Source organism: Triturus cristatus, chromosome 7 (assembly GCF_964204655.1).
Source record: "Triturus cristatus chromosome 7, aTriCri1.1, whole genome shotgun sequence".
Classification (NCBI taxonomy): Eukaryota; Metazoa; Chordata; class Amphibia; order Caudata; family Salamandridae; genus Triturus; species Triturus cristatus.
The window spans coordinates 1,870,167,322-1,870,180,081 of NC_140590.1; positions in this window are offsets into that span (position 1 = coordinate 1,870,167,322).

Sequence of the window (12,760 nt, forward strand, 5' to 3'; positions counted from 1 at the left end):
TACTTTGAAGAAAATGTAAAAGAAACTGCGCCAGAGTAGCAAAGCCGAGGGGAATATAAGTAGTATTTTCAGAATACAGGTGACTCACAGTAGTTTGCAAGCACATCTTATATATATATTATCAAGCGCCTTCCTCCGACTCCGAGGACCGCTCCCTACCTATGTTAATGTATTTTCGATTGTGTCAGCCAGCCTGCAAAGGGTGCCTATCTGTTGGTTACACAATCAATGAAAGCAAAGTACCCTATGCAGTTGCGGCTGCTGGTGGGAGTGCTGGCGGGCAGTGACGTGGGGAGGGGCAGGGTGGGTGGGAAGTAAACTATGTATTACGGCCAAATACAGGTAAGTAAACAAAAAATAAATAAAAGGATTTTCATTGTGCGCACTGCACTGCCAAATGCGATGCAGTGCGTGCAACTAAATTTGTTGTATTTATTTATATGTATTGTTTAATTACCTGTGATTGTCCGTAATCCATAGTTTACTACCCCCACCCTGCACCTCCCCACGTCACCACCCGGCAGCATTCCCATCACTGACCGCTACTGACCGGATGTCGTATTACCATCTATAATATAAGCAATGATCAATGGATCCGATAAATAATCTGCCTTTTTGTAGTACCCAGGGCAGGGGGAAAGTGAAATTGAGCAATTGCCCTCATGTAACAGAGAGAGTATGGCCAGTGCCACCCGTAATACAAAAATATGAGCTTTCCCACCTGCAGACAGCAGCAAATAAAACTAACGTGAGTCTGCATCATGTGACTCGTATCTGTTTCTCTTGGGTGCAAGCTTAGCTGACTGAGCTGGCATGCCAGCTACAACAAGCTTATATAATTTCGCTAAACTAGAGATAAGAAGAACAAGACGACTGTTGTGCACTGGAGTACATAGTGCTAGTATAATGCCGGAAACTCCCACAAATGTTAGAGTCTGAGGAAGTGGGGGGATAGATACTTACCACAAATGTTATGTACTGTGCTTGCTAGTGATACTGTGCCACTATGTGTTGAATTAATTTTGTGTTACTGTTTTGCTAAGAGTATTGGTTACAACAATGTTTTTTTTCTTTCTTGATATAGATTCTCCTTCCCAACCAAAACCTACGAGGAAGGAGTTGGCAGCCAGGGCCCGGTGCCGTAAACTGGAGGCCATTTGCGAGGAATATCGGTGGCTGGTGGCTCAGGCGGAGGAGGAGGCGGCTGCAGCTGCAGCCTCCTCCAATGCCCCGGGCCCCAGTCAGGCCCCGCTTCTAGTTTTATGGTGCCGTGGTCAGGCAGCCGCCCACCGCCGTGCATCAATATCAAGCACAGCTGCCCCCCACCCTGGATGCAACTACAGGGCATTTCACCACCAGATGCTCCTCCGGATGGCCCGCTTGGAGGAGCACCTAGAGGAGCGGGTGAAGATCCTGGTTGACAAACACCTGAAAGCCGCTGAAGTTAAGACCTTGTTGATTTGCCCCTTTTTTAATTCCTTTTGTTGGTGAGTGGGTTTTGGACTTTGAGGTTTTTTCTGGACATTTGGGACTTTCACTTTTGGACATTGGTTGGGGTTAGGGAGGGGGTGGGTCAGGTCAGGGTGGGATAGTTTATTTTTGTTAGGGTATTAAATTATATATTATTTACTTAAACATATGATGTTAATGTTTTGTGGGTGGGTTACTGTTTTACGAATTTACGTCACATGGTTTGTTACTTTGTTTCCTTGCTGCTGCATGCCCGCAGCCAGTGTTTGATTTAAAAGATCTGCCGATTTTGTAACACACAAACAGATAGATGCGGTACCCCTCACTGAGTTATTTTATTGGTTCGACTAGTACTGTCAGTCTCTCATCCTAGTCCATTATACCTCCCACCAAACGTATCTTACCTGTGATTGATGATGATGAAGTTCGGCACAGTGATGGCAGCATGGTTGGTTTCCCAAGTGAATGGAGAAGATGCCATGGTTTTGGTGGTAGTAGTAGACACTGGCACTAGCATTTGAGAAAAAAAAAGAGACAGTCACTTGCCTGAGACTGAGAGAGACTGTGGAAGGAGTAGTAGAACAAAGTAAAGTACAGCATGGGTGGGCAAGCAGATCATTGCCCTGCCTTGAAATTCAATTAGTGTTGCTTTCACCACATCTGCCCCAGCAAGCGTGTGATCAATTGTTGGTGTACATTTAATGTAGTCACATCACACCTCAATATAAATCACACAGCCCGGGGGAAGAGGGTTAGGGATTGATGAATGGATGGGAAGGGGGGTTTGGGGAAAGGTTTGACAAAGAAAAACAGACAGTATGCATGGTCACAACAAAAGTAAAACACATTCTTGGAAGACGACCATGATCCATTATCCAAGAAATCTATCAAGGGAGAAAAAGGAAATGCATGCATGATGATGAAGAGAACTTGATGGTTAATGAGTTGTACTTACTAACTACTACGACACAATTAGACGGTACAGGGCAGAAATATTAATATGAAATTTGCCTTGCCTGTCTGCCCTCAGAGCGGACCAAATTACATGATGTACCGGGCTTACTTTTATTTTTAAAGCTATCAAAGAAAATGAGAAAATAGTAGTAGGGATCAATTACCAAACAAACCACAACACACAGTCATAATGATTGAAGAGAAAAAAGGAATCAAATAAATTAAAAGACGAATGATGAATGATACTAAAGTTACTGTATTATCCTGGTCCAATTGTGGAGTTGCATCATTCTCGTCATTCATCTTGGTCCTCCCTTCCATGGACACTCCGCATATCAATCTTGGGTACCACTGCCTGCCTGATGCGGATTGGTAAGGTAAGTGTGAGTTGTTTCTCCCACTATTGCACAGGGTAAAGGCCGGCCTGCAAGTGTAGATGGAAAAACAAAAGGGGTATTGAAAAATAACTGAATTAAAAAAATAAACTCAATTACAGTGGAGTGCAAGAAGAGAAGACAAGACTCTTGAGATAACACTTTCAGACTGAGGCGGCTTGGATACATCGTGTCAACTCTACAGCTTTAAGCTACAACAACAGGACCAGAGCCAGAACAGAACAGGCCAACCACGGCATAGGCCAGGCCTGGCACCCAACCCCCATTTACCTTAAATTTTGACAGAGCCAGGCAAAAAGCATATGCAGCAACCTAGCATTTTCCAAATCAAGTGACTATATCAATGCACCACTGTCCCTCATACCACTACACTCCACTCTAGTCCACACCACTGCACGGACATGTAGCCTAGGTCTGATGTGGTTCTTGTTGAATTATTGTGTTTACCTTTTATGCCAGTCCATTAAACGCAGTTATTCCATCAATTATCTCTGATCCAACTGACTGACTGTGTGCAAAGATAGAATGGTCAGCATCATGATGACCATGTGGTACGTGTTCTCCAACACCAACTCAGTCTGTAGTGACTCTGATTAAGTTTATAATATATTCCATATTACAAAATTGCAACAGATATTGGTCTGCACCTGCAGTAGCGGGAGTACAATGTGGTTATTAAACAACAAGGAAACATTGACTGTCACTTGAGTCACTTTTACTTTGTAGATAAACTAGTATAGTTCGACTTCATGCACATTCACTCGTAGTCAGCAAGCATCCAATGCAGTGCATGCCATCATTCATAATAATCATTACCTGTCTTGCTCTTCTCTTTGGCTGTCAGATCAGATGCCTAGCCTTCAGACAGTGATGAGTTTCGGCTTGGAAACAACCAGAAGATAGCTGTAGTCACGTTTCACTTCTTATGGAGGGACTGTTAGAGGCAGCATGTATTGTACTATTCTCCATCTCCATCCAATGTCTGGCTTGCTTGAAATGTATTTAGGGAGAGTAAGGAAGATGGAGTAGGACTCTGAGGAGAGTGGATAGTTATGCACAGACGTGCAACTCCAATAGGGTAATTAAAAAGAGGAGACGGTGTTGATGGATTTGTTGTGATTAGATTTGAACCAGAAAAACAGATACACACACAAATAAAGGAAGGAAGAACAATTTGAAAGCCTAGTTGTCAGGGAAGAGGAGCTCGTCCTCAAACTCTGGTGGTTCGGACAGAAGCACGTCATGTAACCCACTGTCATCGAAGTCGCTCTCCTCTTCCTGCTGTGATTCACGTATTTTGTACTCCGATGGCATAAAGTGCCTATTCATTTTGATCATGTTTAATCTCTCCACGCTTTTGGGTGAGAGACTGGTCCTTTTCACAGTAACAATGGCACCAGCAGCACTGAAGACACGCTCTGAAGAGACGCTTGCAACAGGGCAAGCCACATACTTTATCACCAGCCTGCTGAGCACTGGCCATTGGCTTCTTTTCCCATACTAATACACCAATGGGCTTTGCTCCATGAAGACCTCTGTTGTGTCATCCAGATAGGCCTGAACCATCCGCTCAATGTTCAGGGGTGCTCCGATTTGCTTGGCCTCTTTTACCTCTGCATCAGTAATGGACGTACAAAACCCTTTCCGTAGAAACCAATCACCTGCCGTTTTTTTAAATGTGGCTGATGATCCTGTTGGTTCTGTTGTTGATGTTATTGCTGGTAGTGTTGGTGACTGCCGGGAGGCAAACGCACTGCTCTCGAGCTCTGAAGTAGAACTTGACTCTGGGTGCCATGTAGTACTTTTTCTGGCCTGGGGTGTCAGGCCTCTAATTAAGAGACGTTCGTTTTCAAAGTCAGTGGCTTCCTCAGCTATCAAAGTTTTATACTTGGCAACATCCACTTCTGAAAAAGGAATTACTTAATTACTGCTCAGCAATAATTTGTAACGTGGATCCAAAATTGAGGCAGTAATGTAATGTCGATGTGACACAATGTTATTTTGAATCCTTGTATTTTCAGATAAGCGAACGGCTAAGGTGCCCGCAAAAATAATCTGCGTCTACTTTGTCATCCACACCTGCGTACATTTCTGACACCTCCTTCAGCTCTTGCTCTAGCATGTACAACAATGGGATAGCTTGGCCCATAGTACAGTCCTCCCTGCTGACTTCACGTGTGAAGACCTCAAAAGGAAGTAGAATCTCTGTCAGGCATTTAACGAGGTCCCATTGGGCCTTCTCAACGGTCATGCCTTTCACAGTAGGATCTCCTGACCTTTTCATGACATAAGCATTGAGTGGTATGTACTGCTCAAACAGACGCTCAAGCATGTAATAAGTTGAGTTCCAACGTGTTGGCACCTCCTGGATGAGTACTTAGACTGGCATTTTATGCACATGTTGAATGACCCTCAGCTGCTTCCGGGCTTTAAAAGAATGGTTGAAATGTGTGCATATTCTTCTGCAGATGGTTAGTAAGTTGCTGACTTTGCTTTCATTTTTCAGAAAGTCTTGAACAACAATGTTAATGCAGTGTGCCAAACACGGACCCTGAAATAGCCACCATCTTTCATGGACCTAACAACATTACTGCCATTGTCTGTGGCAACAAAACCAATGTTAAGCCCTCTTGGTCACAGCCACTCAAACACCTTACTGTTAAACTCATCCAAAATGTTTGCAGCAGTATGAGATTTCTCCATAGCAAACATGGCTACAGTTGCATGTTTGCGAGTGTCATCAAAAATCTCAGCAGTGTCAACAACACCTCCAGATATCTTATCTTTAACACCCGAAAAAGAGACCCAGTGTGCAGTGATGCACATCTAATCAGTGGCTTGGCAACTGGTCCACATGTCTGTTGTCAGGTGGATACTCTGAACAGCACTCTGTTTTAAGGTTTTTCCAAGCAATTCTAGCACGTCGTGATGTAGTGCTGGAACAGCAACTCTGGCAAAATAGTAACGGCTGGGAACCTTCCATTTTGGGCAGATGGTTGTCACAAATTCCAGAAAACCCACCCCTTCAACAAAAGAAAAAGGGAGAAGGTCCAGTGCTAACATTTTAGCCAGCTTCGCATTGTACAAACGTGCTATTGGGTGGTTGCGTTCGTATTGCCCCTCCGGCCTAGTAAACATGCTAAGAATGGTAGGCTGCGTGGTATTCCTTCCTGGTATGCTCAACGTCGCACTTTTTTCAAAAGCAGTACTCCTTGGTGTCTCAGGCTGACTCTTACTCTTGTGCCACTGAGATGTTGCTAAGGATGTGGGTGTTACCACTGCAGTGCTGGGGACAGGGCTACTTTGTGTACCACTACCACAGAGAATGACTCCCTCTTCTTCTTCTTCCTGTTCCACCGTGAGCGGACCTTCTACTCGTTTATCCCCACCAACAGCAATGGTTCCAGTTTTTATGCGACGAAGGTGCTCCTCCCACTGGATTGCGTGGTGTTTTTTCAGATGGGTCATTTGGCCTCCGGTACCATAGTTTGTACCAAGCTTACCATGACTAACAGAAGTATGACAAATGGAGCATATAGCAATGTTCTCCTCCTTTTCGCTAACCGTAAAGAAGTCCCACACTGGGGAGCTTAACATTTGTCTCCTGCTGGAGGTGCCACTTCCAATGCCGGATGAACTGGAGGGTGTGCGTTGAATTTGACTCTGAGCAGTACCACTACCTACTTCTGCTGAGGTGGTGCTTGTGCTGGATGTAGGACGCTGCTGGCCCTTTGCTAAAGTAAATATGGAAGCTGGAGGTCGTGTTGGTGTTACCTGTGTTGGAGGTATGCGTGCTACATCCATCGCAGCCATTTTGGATAGGGTCAAAATGTTGGTCTCCATCTCCTCTGGGCCGGGAGTGATGTTCGTGATGACTGGCTCATCATCATCATCATCATCATCATCATCCTGCTCTTCTACTTCAACCTCCATAAGTGTAAGGCTTTCTGGAACCTTCCTTTTCCCATGCCTGCTCTTGTGACGTGTCTCCCTCTCAGACTCAGTTTGTGGCTTCCAAGTGGCATCTAGATCATCAGAAGGGGGGCTTGGCGAAGAACTTGATGTACAAACCCTCCTTTTCCTTGCTGGGGATTTGGAAGACAATGGAACTTCTGAAGGAGTGGCTTCCTCTTCTTCCTCTCCATCAGGCTCAATTTCCTGAACTGCCCCTACTTCGGGAGGAACAACAGCTACTATTGCGGGTGGTGGTTGTGGCTGTTGTTGTTGACCACTTATCTGCTGTGTTCCCTTCCCTCCTGCATTGATTGTGTACTACTTTGAGATAGCGATATGTTTAGTTCAGGCTCAGCATCATTGCTTTCCACCATTAAGCTGGCTACCTCTTCCACACTTATCTGCTTGGGCCTGGGTTGGTGGGTTGGGCCCACTGATGCGAAGGTGCTGCCCCCAGCTTGGCCCCCGGACACCGCTGCTGCAGACGTCATTTTTGGTGTCCCAAAAAGGTTTTGGGCAGCACACCAGACTTAAATGACACTTCCTTCTTCTTCTGTTCCTTCTTTTCAATGGCAACTTTCTTGGTACTGGAGGACATGCTACCTGCTTTCTTTAGGGGCATCTTCTTCAGATGTCAACAGCACTCAGTTGCACAAGTTGCAGAGATGGCTGGTCAGGTCACTCACACGTCACGTGACGTCGTGTACAGCAGCAGGACGTCGGTCTGGCACCACAACGGGCGATGATGACACACCTCGTCTGTCTTTTGTGCACCTAAAAGCAAAGAAGCCAGAAGAATATCAGTCAAAAGATAGTACAATCAAACTAATATAATATATAATGTCTTAGTGTGTGGTGGGTGGTCACAATTATTACATTAAATTAAGTAAGTGAACAACAACAGTGTAGCCATTTATGAGACTGAACACAAGGCTAGGGCTCCTGGTGTACTACTGTACTGTGTACACTCAGGAAGAATAAGAATAGCAAAGAACAAAAACATAAATGTAGTGAAGCCTGTTTGCCCTAAATAAAAATGTGCGCATCACATGGGATGGATGCAGCATCAGGGAACAACAACAATGAACATATGCACATAAAAAGGCATTTATTTACAACACCCAAAAAGTTAAATATACCCCAGAAAAAAAGTAAAGCCCATATTTTGCAATTCAATCCAAAGCCATACATGATGTTGAAATTCAACGCACAACACAACAAGCATTTGCAATGCAATAGGTCTCGCATTGCTGAAAGTTTGAGCTATTGGTGTTGCATTATTATTTGCAACGCCAATAGCTCAAACTTTCAGTAATGCAAGGCCTACTGCATTGCAAATGCTTGCTTTTCAAGCTGGCCACTTAATTACCTGCACTTCCGTGAATGCAAACGGATTTGCACCTATACACATGCATTGTGTTATCCCTTAAAATGTGTGGCTCTCTTTATGCCTGCGCCCAAACTTTTGTTTGCGATTTCCACAATACTCCCTTTAAATTTGAACCACTATGAATAAGTAAAAAGCTGTTTACTTGACCACTTGCAATGTAGCGTAAATCATGAAAGAATTGAACTCTTAGCACAAACATTTTTTGCGAGTCAGATGAATCTCGAGTCAGCTCAATACTTTAACAGTGTTTGTAAAGATAAAGACAGCAGCATGAATATGTCATCAGTGACTTCTTGTACTGCAGTATTAATCAACCATTGAGCTTGGCGAAGCTAACCTCGTCATTCAACTGGTTCTCTCTGTTTATTTACAGAACAAATCGGGAGACACAGTTCCCAGCTTTCAGTACAGAAGTCTGAAAAGTGTTTTTGTTAAGAAATGTATGGTTTAAATATATAACATTCACGATTCCTATTTCAAATACGCAATTCTTCCATAAGGCAGTGGAGAATGGCATGTACATGTGTAAAAGATCATACTATCGTTTGTATCCTTATAATGAGGCAGGTGCAATGTGAGTGGAGCAGTAATTCTTTGCTTTAAGCGTTCTACTTCCTTTTTTGACCAACCAAAATAAATATACAGAGTTCATGAGCTGTGTGAACCGCACACAGCAGAGGCACGGGTGAGTAAACACAGCACTACATCATGCAGCCACAACAGCCAACAGAAGTTGCAAAGTAAACCAACAACAACTAGCTCTGGTCAAATGGAGAGACTCCCAGTACAGTTATCCGGTGCTCCTTGAGGGAAGATAAATATCTGCTGCGGAGGAGAGCACTGGAGGCTTTTTACGATGTTTAAGTTGTCAAGCGTCATTTGTTTTTTTGTGTTAAACTAATGTTCACAGCGCATGCATGAGATCCCCTACTTCCACCCTGGCAAGGATGAGCAGTGCCCTCTTGGATGCAACGACGGTGAATGTCCCGGAGAACTTTTACCGAAGACAAACGGAGCGTGCCCGCAGCCGTTGCAGACTGCAACACAGACCAGGGAACCAAGCCAGGTGGTAATATTAAACTCACACTGCCCCTCCCCCACCACATTGATAGCTGGCCAGAGAGCAGCCCCAGCCCCGAAAAAACATAGGGGCAGATTTACAAGCCCCTTGCACCACTTTTGCGTCACTTTTAACATGGGAAAAGTGACGCAAAAGTGGCACACAGAGCTTGTAAATATGCCCCGTAATATTGAAAAAATAGAGTTTGGTGAGCCTTCCCAGAGAAAAAAGGCGCAGCTCGCCAAACACTATTTTTTTAATATTGTAACTTGTTCATAAGCAGCGCAGCACGCCCGGCTGCTTACGAAAAGTGTATACAATTGAAAAAATAAGAGTTTGGCCAGTTGAGCAACAGAAAGTAAAGCATGACAGCAATGAGGGGCAAGCTCCCCAGGTGCCTTAAAACGTTGGTGGTTTAAAACGGAATGGACGTACATGTAACTGAATAGGGCTGTAGAAGAACAGGGCTGCCTGGAGAAGAAGCACGGCATGATCTTACAAATAAGGTTGACAGCCTGTAAATACATGCACTCCCAAGGAGTGAAAGGTTAGGTGCAGGCCTGCTTAGTGGAGAAATAATGTAGATTATGAAATCGCTCAAGCTCTCCCTGCTGTTCCTGTAAGTGCGCACGCCGCTGTTGTTAACCTGGCACTCTGTATAATTTAACTAGCACTCAGCTAACAAAGTCTGACAGGAAACAAACACTTGCGCCCCTTCCCCTCCCCCTGCAAGCCCTACTCGGAACTGACGAATTGCCATTAAAACACGCCCCTGGAACAGATGAGCACAGCCCTTTGTTTCCCATTTGAAAGTCTTCAGCGCGAGCACCTATAAAAAGTTAATGGCTGAGTATAGCCATCACAGCAACCAGCCTGCGCACGTCCGGAGACCATGGCATATGTCCTGACAAGTGGCCATGTGGCCACAGTGAAGCAATCGGTTGTTCTCAGATGAAACTGTTCTGCGTGATAATCAGGGAATATTGTTCCCATTAGTTTGTCTAATCTACTGACATCTCTAGAAGCAGCCGTCTTGAAGGTGTCATTAGTTTGGTGCCGGTCTCGTCTCTGCAATAAGACAGAGCAGTTAATGCGCGTTAGTTGTGTTTTATAAAAATATTAATTTCATGTTCTGCCAAGTGTAGCTCTTTAATGTCACATGGCGGTCCCGTGGGCCTGGTAGTTTATTTCTCCTCGAAGAGTAGTATGGGAGCTTTGTTTGGACAAGAGCATGGGTGAGTGTGTTCACTTCAGGCACATGTTGTCTTTGTAGCCATTCTGCGTGCAAAATACATACAGGAGCAAAAACCATTCCGTTTCTGTTGACTTTGCTGTGATGTGCGCTGTGCGCAGCCAGAGGAACAGCAGATGAGTCAGAGAGCTCGGGGCACTGGCCTGTGACAGAAACTCCTAATCTCGAAGGACTTTCTCAAGCAAAACAGTTCGACAAAGGAGGGCTGTAAAACGGTCAAATTAAACCAGTATACACGAAAGCGAAAGTCTTCAGTTACCAGGCTACAGCTGAAAAACAGATGGCACACTGCACTTCAATTAAAAGAAGTGCAAGCAGAGCGAACTAACACTGTAGTTAGGCACCGCTGTATCGGGACTACAAGGAAGTTAGAAAATGACCAACAGCCAACAGAAAGAGAGATAACAACAACACAACCACAACTAAGCCAATAGCAAGCGGAAAGACAGATTACATCAAGTTTACCCCAACATAGAGATTACTTTAGGTCTCGCTGAGACAGTGCATGCAGAGCATGCACTGCCAAGGCGAGACCTAAAAACAGTTGTTTAACTTCCATGCACCCGTGATGATTGATGAGTAGTACGCCTGGGACTACTGGCAGACTAGGCCACAAGCTTGGAGGCCTATGGAAAAAACACAGCGGCTGGTCCCAAAAAATGGCCGCCACCACATGGCCAGGCCACTCACAAAAACAAGAAAAGATCTGGAATACAAGACAGACAATGCAGGCCTATGGGAAAAGCACAATGCCTGTCTTCACAAAATGGCCGCAACCCACATGCTCAGGCCACCCACCCCAATAATAACAAAAAAGTGAATACAAAGGACAGGAACAGGAAGTTGGAGTCTCTGTGGAACTTAGTTCCTCCTCTAAAAATTAAAAAAAAAAATAAAAGTGACTCCGTGCTCCAAAACTACAGCAAAATGACAACCTGTGGAGTTTTTTTAGCAAAATACACAAAATCAGCGTTTTCGAGAAGGTTTTATGTTGCTCGCGAGATATTGTTTGCCAGATTGCAAATTCTCGTGTTCGGCATCTAAAACTGTACAAAAAGCCGTTATCGCGTGCGCGAACACGCATATTGAGACTGCAAAAATGACAAAAACTGTAAGTCCTCGTTGTCGCGCTGTGCAGAGTTGCCAAAAGTACGCGAGCTGAATTCCTAGGGTTACCTAGTGGCTGAAAAGCCCGATTTATTTAACACACACCCAAAAACTGCAATTCCACCCCAAAAACCACCTTTTGCAATTCAATTCAAAGCCATCCATGCCATATATGATGTTGAAATTCAACGCACAACACAAAAACAGTTGTTTAACTTCCATGCACCCGTGATGATTGATGAGTAGTACCCCTGGGCCTACTGGCAGACTAGGCCACAAGCTTGGAGGCCTATGGAAAAAACACAGTGGCTGGTTCCACAAAATGGCCGCCACCACATGGCCAGGCCACTCACAAAAACAAGAAAAGGTCTGGAATACAAGACAGACAATGCATGCCTATGGGAAAAGCACAATGCCTGCCTTCACAAAATGGCCGCCACCCACATGCTCAGGCCACCCACCCCAATAATAACAAAAAAGTGAATACAAAGGACAGGAACAGGAACTTGGAGTCTCTCTGGAACTTAGTTCCTCCTCTAAAAAATTTTTTTTAAAAATAAAAGTGACTCCGTGCTCCAAAACTACAGCAAAATGACAACCTGAGGAGTTTTTTTAGCAAAATACACAAAATTAGCGTTTTCGAGAACGTTTTATGTTGCTCGCGAGATATTGTTTGCCAGATTGCAAATTGTCGTGTTCGGCATTGCGAACTGTACAAAAAGTCGTTATCGCGTGCGCGAACACGCATATTGAGAGTGCGAAAATGACAAAAACTGTAAGTCCGCGTTGTCGCGCTGTGCAGAGTTGCCAAAAGTACGCGAGCTGAATTCCTAGGGTTACCCAGTGGCTGAAAAGCCCGATTTATTTAACACACACCCAAAACTGCAATTCCACACCAAAAACCACCTTTTGTAATTCAATCCAAAGCCATCCATGCCATATATGATGTTGAAATTCAACGCACAACACAAAAACAGTTGTTTAACTTCCATGCACCCGTGATGATTGATGAGTAGTATGCCTGGGCCTACTGGTAGACTAGGCCACAAGCTTGGAGGCCTATGGAAAAAGCACAGTGGCTAGTCCTACAAAATGGCCGCCACCACATGGCCAGGCCACTCACAAAAACAAGAAAAGGTCAGGAATGCAAGACAGACAATGCAGGCCTATGGCAAAAG